This window comes from Pseudophryne corroboree, chromosome 6, assembly GCF_028390025.1.
Source record: "Pseudophryne corroboree isolate aPseCor3 chromosome 6, aPseCor3.hap2, whole genome shotgun sequence".
NCBI lineage: Eukaryota > Metazoa > Chordata > Amphibia > Anura > Myobatrachidae > Pseudophryne > Pseudophryne corroboree.
Genome location: NC_086449.1, coordinates 820,456,493 through 820,477,141, shown reverse-complemented (window position 1 = coordinate 820,477,141; position 20,649 = coordinate 820,456,493). Strand labels below are relative to the sequence as shown.

The 20,649-nt window shown below is 47.0% G+C and overlaps 1 long non-coding RNA gene across 1 annotated transcript; it reads right to left on the bottom strand.

Annotated features, from left to right (window-relative positions):
* Window positions 1-494: 494 nt before the first annotated feature.
* Window positions 495-19,549, bottom strand: LOC134935796 (uncharacterized). The gene is made up of 2 exons (XR_010180404.1): window positions 19,471-19,549; window positions 495-1,032 (listed from the first exon to the last, which is right to left on the bottom strand). It is a non-coding gene; the product is annotated as an uncharacterized LOC134935796 (long non-coding RNA).
* Between the last annotated feature and the right edge of the window lie 1,100 nt (window positions 19,550-20,649).

Below are 20,649 nucleotides of genomic sequence, written 5' to 3'. Positions count from 1 at the left end.
CATCGAGCCCGCAAGAGGCTCCTTTGCGCTCGCCACGCTGTCGGTATGCCGGCGGTCGGGCTTCCGGCGCCGGTATGCTGGTCGCCGGGAGCCCGACCGCCGGCATACCGTACTACACCCGTATGATACATGCGTGTAATGGCCAGGTCACCATGGACATGACGGATATAACACAGTAGTGCGCTGTGCATGTTCATGGTAAGCTGACTAGGACAACATGGCGGATTGACCAGCGAGCCGGGAATGTCTGTGACTTGCGCTTTGCCAGCGGAGACATATATATGTGGTGCTCAGCAACCCTTGTTAGTTAATTAAATGCAGGATTACATTGTGCAATTATCAGTGGCAGAAGCAGTGTCCTAAACACCATGAAAGAGACGAGTCTGATGTATCTTTTCTTCTTTTGGAAATATTACTTGGTCGACATAAAAAAAAAAGGCAGACAGTACAAAAGATCAACAGGGTAAAAGGTCGCTAATGGTTGACACAAAAAATGTTGACACAAGTTTTTATTTTATTTTGGGGTGTAATTTTGTATGTTTAACCACATATGACCCAAATTAGTAGAAGCACGTTCCCTCACGGACTTGCTTTGCGTGCGCCGTTCCAGGGGCAAACACATCTCACAGGTACACTGACCCTCAGAGGAAAGAGGCGATGCAGCAGCTCTTGGGGGCGGGGCCGAGGACATCACATCAAGCCTTGTTTTATTACTTTGTGCCCAAATATAAAGTACAACTGCATATGCTGGTGATATATATATATATATATATAAAATTGTTAGTAAATTAATTCAAACAGGAAAAGCAGAAAAACATTTCCGTCGTGACCTGGGCGCCATGGCAGTCCCAATATGGCTGCAGACAGACCTATACCTGACGTCCCTCCTGATGATGTTTATATGGAATTAGGACATTCTCTGACAATAACATTTAAAACAAACTTTGATCTTTGTCCGTTTTCCTCCTGGTCTCCGGCAGCCAGCCCTCACTTTGTGATCACTCTCGCTCCATTTATACTTGTAGTCGGCCTCTAGTTACACAGATAACACATTAATAACAAGAGGCAAAAAATAACTCAGCAGAAAACAAGTCAGACCGTTTGTGCTACATTTTATACAAATAACCCGGTTATAGAATATATGCCTCTAAAGGTTATGTGTAATGATAAATGTTTAATTATACAATGTTGTTGATTCGCTGCCTCTTTAATGCTCGTTAATGTCTTATTTTAGTGTCTTGTCCGCAGATTTTACTATTCACTCGCCCCCAACGTGCACACCGTGTACCCAGCGCAAGTCCGTAACAAGGGGATAATGCTAAAACAGGCACAAGATTAGACGATTAACAGCACAGGATATGTCAATAAAAGAAGACAAAATGTTCCAGTTCAGAGATAATAGTGATGGCCAAGAAAGTAAAACAATATTCTGAAGGCATGGAGCTTAAAGGTCTGTGCAGGTTTATGGGGTGAGAGGGATACCTTATAATGGGAAACAAAGGAATATCAACTCAGAGACTCAAACACTGCAGTCAATCAAACAGGCCATAATCACAATTTTGGGACACGGTCACCCTTCCGGATTTATGTAAGAAGCATTTAGCCAAGAAGCAATAGCGAGTAAACTGAATTTGGGAAGAGTTATATCTTATATTCCAAGGCTGAAGATGCTTCTGGCTGCATCATGCCGTCATGCTACTGAGAAAGATGATGAGCCGGATTCAGAGGTTTTCCCAGGCAGCACTGCTGCCGAGCCAGTATTCCTCCCTGTGGTCAGTTCCATCACCGCACATCGAGGGAACACACCATAAACAAGTATGCAATATTGGCCAATAGTAAAAGCCTTACCTTCTAGAGATGAGCGGGTTCGGTTCCTCGGAATCCGAACCCGCCCGAACTTCATGTTTTTTTACACGGGTCCGAGCGACTCGGATCTTCCCGCCTTGCTCGGTTAACCCGAGCGCGCCCGAACGTCATCATCACGCTGTCGGATTCTCGCGAGGCTCGGATTCTATCGCGAGACTCGGATTCTATATAAGGAGCCGCGCGTCGCCGCCATTTTTCACACGTGCATTGAGATTCATAGGGAGAGGACGTGGCTGGCGTCCTCTCCGTTTATAGAGATTCGAGAAGAGAGTGAGACAGAGAGAGACACAGTAGTAATTTGGGGAGCATTAGGAGGAGTACTACTACTACTAGTACTTGCTGAAGTGATAGAGAGAGAGATAGTGTGACTGTATTATCTGACTTGTGGGGGAGACACTGACAGTGGGGAGCAGTTAGAGTCTGAGAGCAGGACTCAGGACTCAGGAGTACATAATATAACGTACAGTGCACACTTTTGCTGCCAGAGTGCCAGCCACACTGCCATTGTTTGTGACCACACTGACCACCAGTATAATATATATTGTGATTGTCTGCTTAGGACACAGGAGTACTACTTGCAAGTTGCTGATAGTGTGACCAGTGACCTGACCACCAGTTTAATAATCACCACCAGTTTATGAGTTTAATATATATTATATATATATATAGAATTGTATATAATATATATATAATATTGTATACCACCTAGCACCTACCCGTGTTTTTTTTTTTTTTTTTTTTCTTCTTTATACATACTACTATAGTAGCTTACTGTAGCAGTCTGCGGTGCTGCTGAGCTGACAGTGTCCAGCAGGTCCGTCATCAGTCATTACATAATAAATATATAATATATATACCTGTCCGGCTGCAGTACTAGTGATATTATATATACATATATATTGATTTCATCTCATTATCATCCAGTCTATATTATCAGCAGACACAGTACGTTAGTCCACGGCTGTAGCTAGCTCTGTGTCGGCACTCGGCAGTCCATCCATAATTGTATACCACCTACCCGTGGTTGTTTTTTTTTTCTTTCTTCTTTATACATACTACTATAGTAGCTTACTGTAGCAGTCTGCGGTGCTGCTGAGCTGACAGTGTCCAGCAGGTCCGTCATCAGTCATTACATAATAAATATATAATATATACCTGTCCGGCTGCAGTACTAGTGATATTATATATACATATATATTGATTTCATCTCATTATCATCCAGTCTATATTATCAGCAGACACAGTACGTTAGTCCACGGCTGTAGCTAGCTCTGTGTCGGCACTCGGCAGTCCATCCATAATTGTATACCACCTACCCGTGGTTGTTTTTTTTTTCTTTCTTCTTTATACATACTACTATAGTAGCTTACTGTAGCAGTCTGCGGTGCTGCTGAGCTGACAGTGTCCAGCAGGTCCGTCATCAGTCATTACATAATCAATATATAATATATACCTGTCCGGCTGCAGTACTAGTGATATTATATATACATATATATTGATTTCATCTCATTATCATCCAGTCTATATTATCAGCAGACACAGTACGTTAGTCCACGGCTGTAGCTACCTCTGTGTCGGCACTCGGCAGTCCATCCATAATTGTATACCACCTACCCGTGGTTGTTTTTTTTTTCTTTCTTCTTTATACATACTACTATAGTAGCTTACTGTAGCAGTCTGCGGTGCTGCTGAGCTGACAGTGTCCAGCAGGTCCGTCATCAGTCATTACATAAAATATATATATACCTGTCCGGCTGCAGTACTAGTGATATTATATATACATATATATTGATTTCATCTCATTATCATCCAGTCTATATTAGCAGCAGACACAGTACGTTAGTCCACGGCTGTAGCTACCTCTGTGTCGGCACTCGGCAGTCCATCCATAATTGTATACCACCTACCCGTGGTTGTTTTTTTTTTCTTTCTTCTTTATACATACTACTATAGTAGCTTACTGTAGCAGTCTGCGGTGCTGCTGAGCTGACAGTGTCCAGCAGGTCCGTCATCAGTCATTACATAATAAATATATAATATATATACCTGTCCGGCTGCAGTACTAGTGATATTATATATACATATATATTGATTTCATCTCATTATCATCCAGTCTATATTATCAGCAGACACAGTACGTTAGTCCACGGCTGTAGCTACCTCTGTGTCGGCACTCGGCAGTCCATCCATAATTGTATACCACCTACCCGTGGTTGTTTTTTTTTTCTTTCTTCTTTATACATACTACTATAGTAGCTTACTGTAGCAGTCTGCGGTGCTGCTGAGCTGACAGTGTCCAGCAGGTCCGTCATCAGTCATTACATAATAAATATATATACCTGTCCGGCTGCAGTACTAGTGATATTATATATACATATATATTGATTTCATCTCATTATCATCCAGTCTATATTAGCAGCAGACACAGTACGGTAGTCCACGGCTGTAGCTACCTCTGTGTCGGCACTCGGCAGTCCATCCATAAGTATACTAGTATCCATCCATCTCCATTGTTTACCTGAGGTGCCTTTTAGTTGTGCCTATTAAAATATAGAGAACAAAAATGTTGAGGTTCCAAAATTAGGGAAAGATCAAGATCCACTTCCACCTCGTGCTGAAGCTGCTGCCACTAGTCATGGCCGAGACGATGAAATGCCAGCAACGTCGTCTGCCAAGGCCGATGCCCAATGTCATAGTACAGAGCATGTCAAATCCAAAACACCAAATATCAGTAAAAAAAGGACTCCAAAACCTAAAATAAAATTGTCGGAGGAGAAGCGTAAACTTGCCAATATGCCATTTACCACACGGAGTGGCAAGGAACGGCTGAGGCCCTGGCCTATGTTCATGGCTAGTGGTTCAGCTTCACATGAGGATGGAAGCACTCAGCCTCTCGCTAGAAAAATGAAAAGACTCAAGCTGGCAAAAGCACCGCAAAGAACTGTGCGTTCTTCGAAATCCCAAATCCACAAGGAGAGTCCAATTGTGTCGGTTGCGATGCCTGACCTTCCCAACACTGGACGTGAAGAGCATGCGCCTTCCACCATTTGCACGCCCCCTGCAAGTGCTGGAAGGAGCACCCGCAGTCCAGTTCCTGATAGTCAGATTGAAGATGTCAGTGTTGAAGTACACCAGGATGAGGAGGATATGGGTGTTGCTGGCGCTGGGGAGGAAATTGACCAGGAGGATTCTGATGGTGAGGTGGTTTGTTTAAGTCAGGCACCCGGGGAGACACCTGTTGTCCGTGGGAGGAATAGGGCCGTTGACATGCCTGGTGAAAATACCAAAAAAATCAGCTCTTCGGTGTGGAAGTATTTCACCAGAAATGCGGACAACATTTGTCAAGCCGTGTGTTGCCTTTATCAAGCTGTAATAAGTAGGGGTAAGGACGTTAACCACCTCGGAACATCCTCCCTTATACGTCACCTGCAGCGCATTCATAATAGGTCAGTGACAAGTTCAAAAACTTTGGGCGACAGCGGAAGCAGTCCACTGACCAGTAAATCCCTTCCTCTTGTAACCAAGCTCACGCAAACCACCCCACCAACTCCCTCAGTGTCAATTTCCTCCTTCCCCAGGAATGCCAATAGTCCTGCAGGCCATGTCACTGGCAATTCTGACGAGTCCTCTCCTGCCTGGGATTCCTCCGATGCATCCTTGAGTGTAATGCCTACTGCTGCTGGCGCTGCTGTTGTTGCTGCTGGGAGTCGATCGTCATCCCAGAGGGGAAGTCGTAAGCCCACTTGTACTACTTCCAGTAAGCAATTGACTGTCCAACAGTCCTTTGCGAGGAAGACGAAATATCACAGCAGTCATCCTGCTGCAAAGCGGATAACTGAGGCCTTGACAACTATGTTGGTGTTAGACGTGCGTCCGGTATCCGCCGTTAGTTCACAGGGAACTAGACAATTTATTGAGGCAGTGTGCCCCCGTTACCAAATACCATCTAGGTTCCACTTCTCTAGGCAGGCGATACCGAGAATGTACACGGACGTCAGAAAAAGACTCACCAGTGTCCTAAAAAATGCAGTTGTACCCAATGTCCACTTAACCACGGACATGTGGACAAGTGGAGCAGGGCAGGATCAGGACTATATGACTGTGACAGCCCACTGGGTAGATGTATGGACTCCCGCCGCAAGAACAGCAGCGGCGGCACCAGTAGCAGCATCTCGCAAACGCCAACTCTTTCCTAGGCAGGCTACGCTTTGTATCACCGCTTTCCAGAATACGCACACAGCTGAAAACCTCTTACGGCAACTGAGGAAGATCATCGCGGAATGGCTTACCCCAATTGGACTCTCCTGTGGATTTGTGGCATCGGACAACGCCAGCAATATTGTGTGTGCATTAAATATGGGCAAATTCCAGCACGTCCCATGTTTTGCACATACCTTGAATTTGGTGGTGCAGAATTTTTTAAAAAACGACAGGGGTGTGCAAGAGATGCTGTCGGTGGCCAGAAGAATTGCGGGACACTTTCGGCGTACAGGCACCACGTACAGAAGACTGGAGCACCACCAAAAACAACTGAACCTGCCCTGCCATCATCTGAAGCAAGAAGTGGTAACGAGGTGGAATTCAACCCTCTATATGCTTCAGAGGTTGGAGGAGCAGCAAAAGGCCATTCAAGCCTATACAATTCAGCACGATATAGGAGGTGGAATGCACCTGTCTCAAGCGCAGTGGAGAATGATTTCAACATTGTGCAAGGTTCTGATGCCCTTTGAACTTGCCACACGTGAAGTCAGTTCAGACACTGCCAGCCTGAGTCAGGTCATTCCCCTCATCAGGCTTTTGCAGAAGAAGCTGGAGACATTGAAGGAGGAGCTAACACAGAGCGATTCCGCTAGGCATGTGGGACTTGTGGATGGAGCCCTTAATTCGCTTAACAAGGATTCACGGGTGGTCAATCTGTTGAAATCAGAGCACTACATTTTGGCCACCATGCTCGATCCTAGATTTAAAGCCTACCTTGGATCTCTCTTTCCGGCAGACACAAGTCTGCTGGGGTTCAAAGACCTGCTGGTGAGAAAATTGTCAAGTCAAGCGGAACGCGACCTGTCAACATCTCCTCCTTCACATTCTCCCGCAACTGGGGGTGCGAGGAAAAGGCTCAGAATTCCGAGCCCACCCGCTGGCGGTGATGCAGGGCAGTCTGGAGCGACTGCTGATGCTGACATCTGGTCCGGACTGAAGGACCTGACAACGATTACGGACATGTCGTCTACTGTCACTGCATATGATTCTCTCACCATTGAAAGAATGGTGGAGGATTATATGAGTGACCGCATCCAAGTAGGCACGTCACACAGTCCGTACTTATACTGGCAGGAAAAAGAGGCAATTTGGAGGCCCTTGCACAAACTGGCTTTATTCTACCTAAGTTGCCCTCCCACAAGTGTGTACTCCGAAAGAGTGTTTAGTGCCGCCGCTCACCTTGTCAGCAATCGGCGTACGAGGTTACATCCAGAAAATGTGGAGAAGATGATGTTCATTAAAATGAATTATAATCAATTCCTCCGTGGAGACATTGACCAGCAGCAATTGCCTCCACAAAGTACACAGGGAGCTGAGATGGTGGATTCCAGTGGGGACAAATTGATAATCTGTGAGGAGGGGGATGTACACGGTGATATATCGGAGGATGATGATGAGGTGGACATCTTGCCTCTGTAGAGCCAGTTTGTGCAAGGAGAGATTAATTGCTTCTTTTTAGGTGGGGGTCCAAACCAACCCGTCATTTCAGTCACAGTCGTGTGGCAGACCCTGTCACTGAAATGATGGGTTGGTTAAAGTGTGCATGTCCTGTTTATACAACATAAGGGTGGGTGGGAGGGCCCAAGGACAATTTCATCTTGCACCTCTTTTTTCTTTCATTTTTATTTGCGTCATGTGCTGTTTGGGGAGTGTTTTTTGGAAGGGCCATCCTGCGTGACACTGCAGTGCCACTCCTAGATGGGCCCGGTGTTTGTGTCGGCCACTAGGGTCGCTTATCTTACTCACACAGCTACCTCATTGCGCCTCTTTTTTTCTTTGCGTCATGTGCTGTTTGGGGAGGGTTTTTTGGAAGGGACATCCTGCGTGACACTGCAGTGCCACTCCTAGATGGGCCAGGTGTTTGTGTCGGCCACTAGGGTCGCTTATCTTACTCACACAGCTACCTCATTGCGCCTCTTTTTTTCTTTGCGTCATGTGCTGTTTGGGGAGGGTTTTTTGGAAGGGACATCCTGCGTGACACTGCAGTGCCACTCCTAGATGGGCCCGGTGTTTGTGTCGGCCACTAGGGTCGCTTATCTTACTCACACAGCTACCTCATTGCGCCTCTTTTTTTCTTTGCGTCATGTGCTGTTTGGGGAGGGTTTTTTGAAAGGGACATCCTGCGTGACACTGCAGTGCCACTCCTAGATGGGCCCGGTGTTTGTGTCGGCCACTAGGGTCGCTTATCTTACTCACACAGCTACCTCATTGCGCCTCTTTTTTTCTTTGCGTCATGTGCTGTTTGGGGAGGGTTTTTTGGAAGGGACATCCTGCGTGACACTGCAGTGCCACTCCTAGATGGGCCAGGTGTTTGTGTCGGCCACTAGGGTCGCTTATCTTACTCACACAGCTACCTCATTGCGCCTCTTTTTTTCTTTGCGTCATGTGCTGTTTGGGGAGGGTTTTTTGTAAGGGACATCCTGCGTGACACTGCAGTGCCACTCCTAGATGGGCCCGGTGTTTGTGTCGGCCACTAGGGTCGCTTATCTTACTCACACAGCTACCTCATTGCGCCTCTTTTTTTCTTTGCGTCATGTGCTGTTTGGGGAGGGTTTTTTGGAAGGGACATCCTGCGTGACACTGCAGTGCCACTCCTAGATGGGCCCGGTGTTTGTGTCGGCCACTAGGGTCGCTTATCTTACTCACACAGCTACCTCATTGCGCCTCTTTTTTTCTTTGCGTCATGTGCTGTTTGGGGAGGGTTTTTTGGAAGGGACATCCTGCGTGACACTGCAGTGCCACTCCTAGATGGGCCAGGTGTTTGTGTCGGCCACTAGGGTCGCTTAGCTTAGTCATCCAGCGACCTCGGTGCAAATTTTAGGACTAAAAATAATATTGTGAGGTGTGAGGTATTCAGAATAGACTGAAAATGAGTGGAAATGATGGTTTTTGAGGTTAATAATACTTTGGGATCAAAATGACCCCCAAATTCTATGATTTAAGCTGTTTTTTAGTGTTTTTTGAAAAAAACACCCGAATCCAAAACACACCCGAATCCGACAAAAAAAATTCGGTGAGGTTTTGCCAAAACGTGGTCGAACCCAAAACACGGCCGCGGAACCGAACCCAAAACCAAAACACAAAACCCGAAAAATTTCAAGTGCACATCTCTATTACCTTCTAATGGGAGCATCAATGGTTTCCAATGGGCAAATTTAAATAACTAAACTTAATAACTAAATTTACTAACCGACGGGCATAGACTGTGTTGATGTCTAAAAAAAAATCTATGTTAACCACTTGCCTGGTGTGATTGCATTGTTTGCGACCAGACCAGGCTGTGCGTTATCTGATCTGGTTTGAAACAATGCAACCAGTCAGAAACACATAGTGGCTGGCTGCCGGAAGATAATCTTCCAGCAGCCTCCATTAACAGAGGGACCTACTGCTGGCACCTCTGCATCCCTGCTCCCTCCCGGAGTGTCTGACGTGCCGCCAATCACTGCTGATCGGTCAGCACTGCAGGACCCTCCACCCGGCGGCTGCACAGAGGAGCAGCCGCCCGGGAAATGTAAGTTCAGCCCCCCCCCCCGTGTGTACCTGGGGAAAGTCGCAATGGTGAGATGGTGATGATCGCAATATTCCAGTGTTAATATGATATATATAATATGTACCTGTATATATTTTTTGTTATAAAATCGTTTTGGATAAGCTTTAAATATATGTTTTGGACCTAATTCAATCATGAAAACCTGATAATTTCTGTGCGGATTTTGGTAAAAATGTTAAAGTTAAGTGTTTAACTATCCCTTGGGATTCAGCTTCAATTGAAACTCAACATCACCATCAGTCTGTTTTCCCAACGCCAAATAGAAGTAAAAAACAACTGTAAAATGACAGTAAACCCACCCAAACAATAGACCTCCCTGTGGTGGGCGAGTTGGGGAGAAGCACCGCACAGGTCACTGTGATATATACAAGATTCATTTGGTTTTAAAAGGTTAGAAAGAGCTAAATGGTTTGAGAAAAAATAATGTGTGGGTCTACACCCCCCCCCCCCCGGGGGTAAATTGGGGCAAAATTTCCCAACAGGCCAGAGCAGGTAGAGCGCGGCTTCCCCTCACGGCCATTACACAGCGCCTCATATCAGTCATACTGTCCCAGCGTCAGGTGTAAGATGGCGGGTCTGGCGGAAACATGGTCACACATTGAGGTGCGCAGTATGATCAGACTTTTGCGTCTAGAGGGCACATGCAGTTCGTCAGCAATATCACTAAATCAATGACGGTTTGATACATTTCCCCCTTAAGCCCCACAGCCGGGGAACCTGGGCATACAAAGATGCCCACCCAACGTACTACAGAATCAATCACGAGCCAGCACCCTCTAATGGCCAAACCGGCATGATGAGCGTTAGCTGCGTAGGTCAGAGGAGGTTGTGTTGCTCTGCTGGGTGCTCCTCAGGCCACAGGCTGGTTGTGGAGGCGGTGGGCCGGTCCCGATCCCCTTTCAGGCCATTGGCTGTATTTTGTGTAAAAAGTTGCCTAAACAAGCATTTTCTTGAGTTGCAATCCAGATGGAAATAGGAGCAGGGATCCAGTGATCCCTACACAGTGCTACCTAGGCCGTCACACAGATGAACCATGTATATAATTGCTTGTCGTGAGGACAAACCCTAGGATGGATCTAATGAATAGTTTATAAGCTGCTTACTGATAGATTCAAATTCAGCAACAGTGACACCCTCAGGATATGTGACGGTATTACACTCACACATATAAAGACATTTAAGTTTTTTGCATAACCTTGAAATGATGGCTAGCGCAGAAAGACATCTCCAAAAGCAACAACGGCAATCAGCAAACCAGAACCACACCGCTTCCCAACGCTACACCCTCTGTGCTTATGTATGTGCTCAGAATAAAAAAAAGACCAAAAGTGATGAGATTATTAATGTGGTTGGACTGTAATTCCACTTATTCCTACATCCCCGCGTAACACAACGTTAGATGTGAACCTTAGCGCCAGATTTCCGAACTCCAACACACCTACAGTACATTGCCATACCACTAATCTCCAGTACGCCCATTCTGCCAAATTATTGTGAGAACGAGGACTCGAAAGCAGCTCAACAGCCAGGACCTTAGGCTCCAGCTATGCCAGGTTCTCAGAGAGAGGGAGTGCAGAGCTGATCCCAGCCATGCTGCATTGTGTGTGTGTGTGTGTGTGTGTGTGTGTGTGTGTGTGTGTGTGTGTGTGTGTGTGTGTGTGTGTGTGTACTCAATCACTCTGGAGATACTTATCAGGTGCTAGGAAAGGGGAGGGGTAGGACTGCTGACTCAGTAGTTAACCATGTATTTGCAAATTCATGCAACAAATATCTCTGAAATTCTATTAGCAGATAGGTTCAGGGATTGTTGCGGGTATTAGTCAGTGTGCTGGGGGGATACCAGGTGGGGCAAAAGCACCCCCTCTCTGTTTGATATATATATATATATATATATATATATATATTATTTATTTATTTATTACCAGTTATTTATATAGCGCACACATATTCCGCAGCGCTTTACAGAGAATATTTGGTCATTCACATTAGTCCCTGCCCCAGTGGAGCTTACAATCTATATTCCCTATCACATGTACACGCACACACATTCACACAAGGGTTAATTTTGTTGGGATCCAATTAACCTACCAGCATATTTTTGGATTGTGGGAGGAAACCGGAGTACCCGGAGGAAAACCACGCAAGTATGGGGAGAATATACAAACTCCACACAGTTAGGGCCATGGTGGGAATTGAACCCATGACCTCAGTGCTGTGAGGCAGTAATGCTAACCATTACACCGTCCGTACTGCCCCGTATATGTTCTGTATAGGGCACCAGGCGAAGTGTTCAGCTATAGGGGGTCATTCTGACCCGATCGCACGCTGCAGTTTTTCGCAGCGCAGCGATTGGGTCAGAACCGCGCCTGCGCCGCAGTGCGCCGGCACATGGCCGCCCATCGCTGCTCTACGATCGCCTCTGCCTGGTTGACAGGCAAAGGTGGTCGATGGGCGGGAAGGGGCGAAACGGCGGCGTGACGTCACACGCAGCCGCTGCGGGCCGGGGAGAGATGAGCTGCTCCCAGCCAGCACGCTAAAGCTGCGCTGTCCAGGAGCTACTCTTTAAGTGCAAAGGCATCGCCGCTGTGCAATGCCTTTGCACTTCTGCGAGGGGGGGGGCACTGACATGCGGGGTGGACTAGCTCTGTGCTGGGCCTTCCCACATCATGTCTGGGTACATGATCGTAGCTGTGCTAAATTTAGCACAGCTACGATCAACTCGGAATGACTCCCAGAGTCGGGGGCGACTGCTGCATTTTGTGAGTCACTTTGCCTGATTCATAGGTGGAACCAGAGCCACGAGATACAGGCACGGGCGCAATCTCTGCAAGTCTTCCTGTATTTTTCAATCATCAATCATTTAGGAGGCTAACCCAGCCTGGTTTTGCCTTTTAATTGATTGCTACTTTATAAATAGGCGCTGTGGTTGTTACCTATATGACTGCTAGCCATTGTCAGTGATCCTGGCAGCACCACGCTATCAGTCTGAGGGACATTAGATGCCACCTCTCAGCTGCCAAATCCAGAGAGACCTATTAAAGGACTCTGTCCCACTGTCACCGTCAGGACTGAACTGTCCCAATTGCTGTAAAGTCGGGAGTTATGTCCATGTACGGCAATGGTGAGTGCCGGATGAACCGCCACTGGTGCATGTGGCAGAGAAAGTGTGGTAGGAGGGGAACGAGAGAGGGTGAACAGCCTGCACTAGGCACACCCCCATGGGGTGTGGCCACACCTCCAAGGCATGGCACCGCCGCAGTACCAGTCCATTCACCTACAACGTTGGGAAGTAAGTGCAAGAAAAGAAGCAGTGGCATAGTTCCCAACAATAGGACCCCCCTTTTATAGATCATTAAGGGTGAGATCCCAGGGGGCAACTGCAGGTGTCATGGGGCCATGAATCGCTAGTTTTTGTAGCAGGACGTGTTGGCCACAATGTTGCTATTGACAGTTGATTTCACCTTCACGGCCCACTGCAGAAGTAGGCGAAATGCGTTAGTTTGTATCCTCTCCAGGGAGATTTCCACAAAACGCATGGGTATCTCATTGCTGGAGAGCAGGCAAGTATAGGCAGCAGTGTAGGGAAAAACATGAGGCTACACCTGAACTGGGGGTCTACCGAGTGGGGGGTGGGCATCCATATATTCTGCCGGCCCTGTGTATGAACAGACCAAACCATTGGGCTGATATCCGCAGTACAGATAACTTTACAAGCGGCCCACTGTTTGTCATCTTTGCGGCCAGCCATGGTGATCATCGGTGGGGGGCACCTGATGTTTTATTAACCCTCAACGCAGATGGAACACTTTACAATAATACGTAATCATTATTTTCCTGTCTCAACAACTGACTTTATTGTAATTCCACGAGACTTATCGCCGAGAATCATCATTTCCCGGCCTCGGGGGATAATTGTCTCAGGCTACAAGGCTCTGCATCAGAGGAACTTTCACAGCGCGTTTCTCCGAATTTGGAGCTTTGTCATACAGATGTGAGGGCTGGGGCTGCTCAGACATGGGTTCCTGCGTTCCTGCAATGCACACGCGAGATCTCTGCTGCTGCGGAGGAAGCTTTTCCGGGCACCTATGGGATCGGAAGATGCCAGATTTAGCAGGAGATGACGAGTCCAAGGACAGAAGTCTCTGAGACGGGGAGATTCCTGCCGTCTATGGGAGGGGATCCCCAGAGCATTATGGGAGGGGATCCCCAGAGGTGTGTACCGAATATTAAGTCAGTGTTTCCTACACACACAATTGGCACTCACCTCTCTGGTTTCATGTGTCGCTGCAGGGTGGGAACCTATTAAACGCTGGGCCTGGGCAGCTGCCAGTATACATCCCAGTGACTCAGAGACAAGAGTTCTGCAAACACAATCTCTCTGAGCAACCAAAATGTCACACGCTGGTTAGACCCTCGTATACCCTGTGGACTGTAATTCCAGGTGAGCTATTGCATCACAGCAGCAGAGACCGTCTGGCATTACTGTACCTGTACCCCCCCCCCCCCCCCAGGAAACAGACTAAGCTCCGAGGGGTGACAGTCCTATTTGTCACTGCAATAGTGAGGAGGCTCCGAAATACAGTAACAGTCAATCTCTCAGGCAGGTTGACAGTAACGACCTCTGTGCTGCTGGGAGAATGACACACAGCTTTTAATGCACCTCGTGTCCTGTCAAATTTCCTCCGCAGGATATGAAACATCCTAACTTGTTTCCCTTGCAACACCTCCTACACGGCGTACACAGAGCACGGTCTGCAGCCAAACGCGGTGACACATGGCCGGTTACCCGGCGCTGCATCCACTCGCTAGGTGCTCTGGATGGCCTGACTAAGGGGCCTATTTTGGGTGGTAGCCACAAATATTCAGTATGGAGGTCCCTGCGTTCCCGACAGCAGATGCAGCGCACGTAGGTTTCTATGAGAGGTGCGATGCTGTCGGATTTACCATGCTCCAGGATGCAAACCATTATGGTGTTTGGCCCCCGCAGCCTCGTTAGCCCGTTGTAGCCTATGGGTTACACTTTGCAAACTTAGCCAGCAGAGGGTTCCTCCAGAACCCTGCCCAGTAATGGCCGCCACACATGCGTGGTCAGAAGAAGCGAACACATTGCACAGAAGCGAACACATCACAGGGACGGGCTCTTTTCGGAGAACCGGTCCCTGCGTGTTCTCTGTCATACATCTGGTCGGATAATCGCATCCTGCAGTGAAATTTTGGGCACTAATACAACACCCAGGTCATATTGCAGATGCGATTATTGATAAATGGTCCCTTTAGGTCTAAGGTGGTCATTCCGAGTTGATCGCTAGCTGCATTCGTTCGCTGTGCAGCGATGAGTCAAATAAAGGCACTTCTGTGCATGCGGCGCGTGACGTACTATTACAACAAACGATGTAGTTTCACACAAGGTCTAGCGAAGCATTTCAGTCGCACTGCTGGCCGCAGAGTGATTGACATGAAGTGGGCGTTTCTGGGTGTCAACTGACCGTTTTCAGGGAGTGTTCGAAAAAACGCAGGCGTGCCAGGAAACACGCAGGCGTGGCTGGCCGAACGCAGGGCGTGTTTGTGACGTCAAAATAGGAACTGAATAGTTTGAAGTGATCGCAAGCGCTGAGTAGGTTTTGAGCTACTCTAAAACCGCACAAAAAAAACTTTGTAGCCGCTCTGTGATCCTTTCATTCGCACTTCTGCTAAGCTAAAATACACTCCCAGTGGGCGGCGGCCTAGCGTTTGCACGGCTGCTAAAAACTGCTAGCAAGCGATCAACTCGGAATGACCACCTAAGTTAGGAATCTCTGCATGTGTTTTTGACTGTGCCCCTGCAAGCCTCATGTACCCCCCAACTCGGGCTGATGCGGGATGGCACAGCATAGGGGGTACATTTCCATACAAAAAGGAAAGACTAAAAAATAAAAAATGTCAGAAAATAATGGAGAGCACCAGATGGGTTCAGCAGCAGCAGAATATGCATCACGTTTACGCCAGACTCGCGTCACAGACAAACTCTTGCGCCCATGGTCAGTGGCATATCTATCACAGTGCGCTGTGCACACGGGCCCATGGCTCCAAGAACGACCAATGGGCCCTCCCTGTATACGTCCAGCGGCGCTGTCTTTCTGGTGATATATTCGGAAAGATGGCTCCGCACAGGATTTAACAGAAGACTTTGCTCTCTTCTGTGCATGAGCCACCATGAACAGGTAACGGATGGCGACGGAGCTTTGTGGGTGCGGCGCGGGCAAAACGGGGGCAGGCCAGCTGCATTTTTTCGGGGGCGGCTGTGCAGTCGCTCCGATTAAGAAAATTGGGGCGGACCGTCTGCATACGCAGCCTATCTGCGGCTGCAAGGGGTCGTCCACAGTTGCAGTGAAAAAGCGGTCGCAGCCACTGGGCAGGCCATTTAGCATGTGATAGAAAGGATTGCAGAATCCGCTATTTGCACCTGCCCCAGAGCACCCACAATTAATACGGCTTTCTCAGGTGCATATGCCTCTTTCCCCAGTCAGCACGTGTCTGCAATTACACAATAACAACCTTATTGTACCAAGAGGCCCGCATCTCACCTCGGGTGCAGGCAGGTGTAAGCGGCAGACTCACACAAATCTGCATGGGCGCATATGGAGGTACATAATGGGCACAGACGGTACACCACCTGGCACAGTACTCGTTCCCTACACAGCCTCTATTCCTCCCGCCATCACCTTCCTCCGCCGCTCAGACCCTGAGTCCTCCCTCGGGTGTCTGTATCCGTCCTGGTGACTCAGAGTTTGTGCCTTTGATCCTGAGATTAGGAGATTATCTCTGTGAATTGGAGCAGACCTCCCCAGATCAGGATGTGCCCCTTCCTGTGCCCTGTGAGAAGCAGCCATACAGGTGTGGTATGAATGTGGCAATACAGGTTTGCAGCACAATTACTGTACATGACAATAGCGTGCATGCTCCTAGAGACAGGTAAATGGTCCTGGTTTCACAGTGAACGTGCCCGCAGCCTGGATTGCGGAGGACCAGCTGTGACTGGCCAGCTGAGCATTATGGGATATATAAACCAGAAGGTGCTTATGATGTATCACCCTTGCCTACAGGGCAGTTTCTACACAATATGGCTATCATTACCAGTGACGTGCGGTGAGGTAAATGGCTGGGGAGGCACTGGCTTGCATCAGAGCCAGATTTACACACACATATATGAACCCAATAGAGGTTTTTGTCAGGGAGGACTTTGCTGGGTTGCACACTGTGCGCACATCACCCAGATTACATTTTGTTAGCTTTTCATTGTACAGAAGCTCCAAACAAAACTGCTAACATTACAGTATTTACTAAGCCTTAGATGGAGATAAAGTTGACTGAGTTAAAGTAACAGCCAGTGAAATGTCAGTTAGGAGCGGATTGGCTGGTACTTTATCTCTGTTGACTTTATCTCCATCCAAGGCTTAGTAATTAAACCCCTTAGGGGGACATGTATTAAGCAGTGATAAAAATGGAGAAGTGAGCCAGTGGAGAAGTTGACCACGGCAAACAATCAGCATTGGCGTAACATTTATAATTTGCATACTATAAAACCATACAGAGTATCTGATTGGTTGCCATGGGCCACTTCTCCACTTTTATCACTGCTTAGTACATGTCCCACTAAGTCACTTAACTAACAAGCTGGTGCCGCTGTATGGTCAGAACTAAAACCTCAGGATGATTTACAGAATTTAAAAGTCTGGATAGCAATAAATATATAAGGCTTAACCTGCCTCAGAAGTTTACAATAAATCATTACTGTATTTATCAGATTACCAGTCTGATGGTGTCTACACGATTTAGGCTTATGGACGATATCGGCTAGAAACTGCCCAGAGGCATGAGCCTCCAATCTAACCAATATCAGCCCTGCCTGGACAGTCTATTTGTCTTAAGATGTTGATCCCCGGTAGCGCGTATCGGCATCACAAGAGCATACACATTGTGCGATATGCACTAACGTTTCTTATGATTTTGACTGTATAGTCAAAATCGTAAGGACAAATCGCACCATGGCCCTCATTCCGAGTTGTTCGCTCGTTGCCGATTTTTCGTTATATTGCAAAAAGACGCTAACTGCGCATGCGCTTAGTTATTTTACCAAGACCTTAGCAAATTTACTCATGCCAGAGCGAGGTTTTTTCTTCGTTCGAGTGATCGTAATGTGATTGACAGGAAGTGGGTGTTTCTGGGTGTCAACTCAGCGTTTTCACAGCGTTTGACGAAAAACGCAGGCGTGTCAAGTAAAAACGCGGGAGTGGCTGGGGAAACGGGGGAGTGGTTGGGCGAACGCTGGGCGTGTGTGTGACGTCGAACCAGGAACGAAATGGCCTGAGCTCGTCGCTATTTCTGAGTAGGTCTGGAGCCACTCAGAAACTGCTAAGAATTTTCTTTTCGCTATTATGCGTATCTTTCGTTCACTATTCTGCTAAGCTAAGATACACTCCCAGGGGGCGGCGGCCTAGCGTGTGCAATGCTGCTAAAAGCAGCTAGCGAGCAAACAACTCGGAATGTGGGCCCATGTGTACGGGGCTTAACACACATACACTGTTTCACATAAAACAACTGCAGCTTACCCAAATTACCAGACAGCACTAGATGTGACCTTTTTGCAGGCTTTGTAAGAGAAGAGCATAGAGGCACCTATACATACCTTGAAATCTGGAGTAGTGACCTTTAGACAGCAATAACCCCTGAAACACCCAGTGAGTGTACAGCCAGGCAGAAGCTGATCATCTCAGCCAGCAAGCAGTGTGATACCTACTCTAGTATAATGCACCCTACACGCTGGGCGATGGCAGCAATTTTGATGATGATCGATCTCGATATCGTCCAAATTGACTTGCATTGCAAAACGACGGAAACCAACGATGAATGACCGCAGGGACATGCATTGTTCATCTTTGGTGCATACACACTGAGTGATATGAATGATTTCTTGTTCATTACTGAACGAGAACGTTCATATAACCCTGCAACATCGCCCAGTGTGTAGGGCGCATATAAGACGAAGAGGGAGCATACAAAGTAAAATTACAGTACTTTTTATTCCAGTTATGCTACGTAGATAAAAAGAAAAAAAAAACATATTGGAAATTATGTGATAAAATCACACACAAAACTAAAAATAATAACAAAAATTGCAGTTAATGTTATTTCAGTTTTAGAGGCCAACACTACAAAACATCGCTAAGTAGAGGATCCACTTTAAAGTGTTCTATACTAAGTGCGTTCTATATAACAGACACATACTGTAGCTAAAGGTCCCACCTAGGCAATTCAGATTGGTCACTCCCACTAATCACATACAGTAGAACTGTGCAGAGTATGCTAGAGTACAGCACATACCAGATTACAGTCAGTCCAGCTCCTGATGTGCAAGTGGCTACTCGAGGGCATTGATTTATCACCTTGTCCATCACTTTTGTACAGTAATCCATTTAATTTATCAAAACAGCAAGTATGATATGCCTATGGGAGGGTCCCACACAATTGCAGATTAGTAATGTGCAGAGCCAAAGTCCTGTGGTTCCCCTGTGCAGAGGTCCCAGCCAGCAGCATCACACAGAGACTGCTGCATGCAGTGCACAGGGGTGTGCTGCCAGTGCTGATGAGCTTTGACCTCTGCACCAGTGTAGGGCAGCAGGCAGGCTCATGTCACAGAGAAGGATTAATGAATCAGCTGTGTGCAGATGATACTGTATAGAATCTAGATCATCACTGTATTACAGTATAGAGTATACAGAGCTGAGGCACAGAAAATGTATATTAAAGGACCCTACCTAGCCAGAGCACAGGAGGATTAGGAGCATGAAGGCAGCGGGCAGCGGCAGTGCTGAGTGCTTTGTCGGAAGTGAGCTGTCTGAAGCTCTGAACTTCCTGGTCAGGTCACCTGATCATCATTGAGGCAGATGTAGTAGCTGCCTCTAGTGGTCCGTTTTCTCTGTGATATTATTGGCAGCGGCAGAGCCCCGCCCCCCCCCCTGCACTAGGCAGATCTTACTATCACAGGAGAGGCAGAGCTGGATGCTGCCTCACGACTCACGGTGTCTTCCTGGAGCACTGCAACGTGTGAGTTTTTAGACTAAAAATTATTTGAAGAATACAAAGTTTATACTTACAGTATAAGTTAGAAATATTTACTTCATACAGGTCCAGATAATTTTTATAATATAAACTCTGTATCTGTAGTATGACAGGTGAGGCACTGCCTCCCCTGCCTCCCCTGACTGCACGTCCCTGATTACGAACAGTTAAATATATATATATATATATATATATATATATATATAGTACATACTGTAGCTGTATATATACATGGTATATAACTATATGGTATATTGGTATATAGCTGTGCATGTATGGTGTATAGAGCTGTATATTTACAGTATATGGCTGTGCATATATGGTATATAGCTGTGTATGCTCTATATGTATATGGTATATAGCTGTATACTGTACTATGAACTGTATAGTATTAGTTTATAGCTGTATATATATGGTAACCACTGATTGGTTGCTATGGGCAACTTCTCCACTTTTACATTGCTTGATACTTCAACTAGATAGATAGACAGACAGACAGATATTAGATAGATAGATAGATAGATAGATAGATAGATAGATAGATAGATATGTGATCGATAGATAGATAGATAGATAGATAGATAGATAGATACAGAGGCGGAACTACCGCCAGTGCAGGGGCCCAAAGCATGTAATGAGTCAAACTGACTCATTACATGCCGCTGTGTGCTGCGGGCAACCGCTGCCTGCAGCACACAGCCGCCCGAACAGGAGAGAAGAACAGCGCAGCGGCACGGGGGGAGAAGGAGGTGGAGGAGGGAGCCGCAGCAGCGCTTTGTGGTTGAGGCGCTGCTGCTGCTGTCCCTCTGCTTCACTATAGGCTGTCTTCCGAGAACAGCCTATAGTAAAGCAGAGGGGCAGCAGCAGCAGCGCCT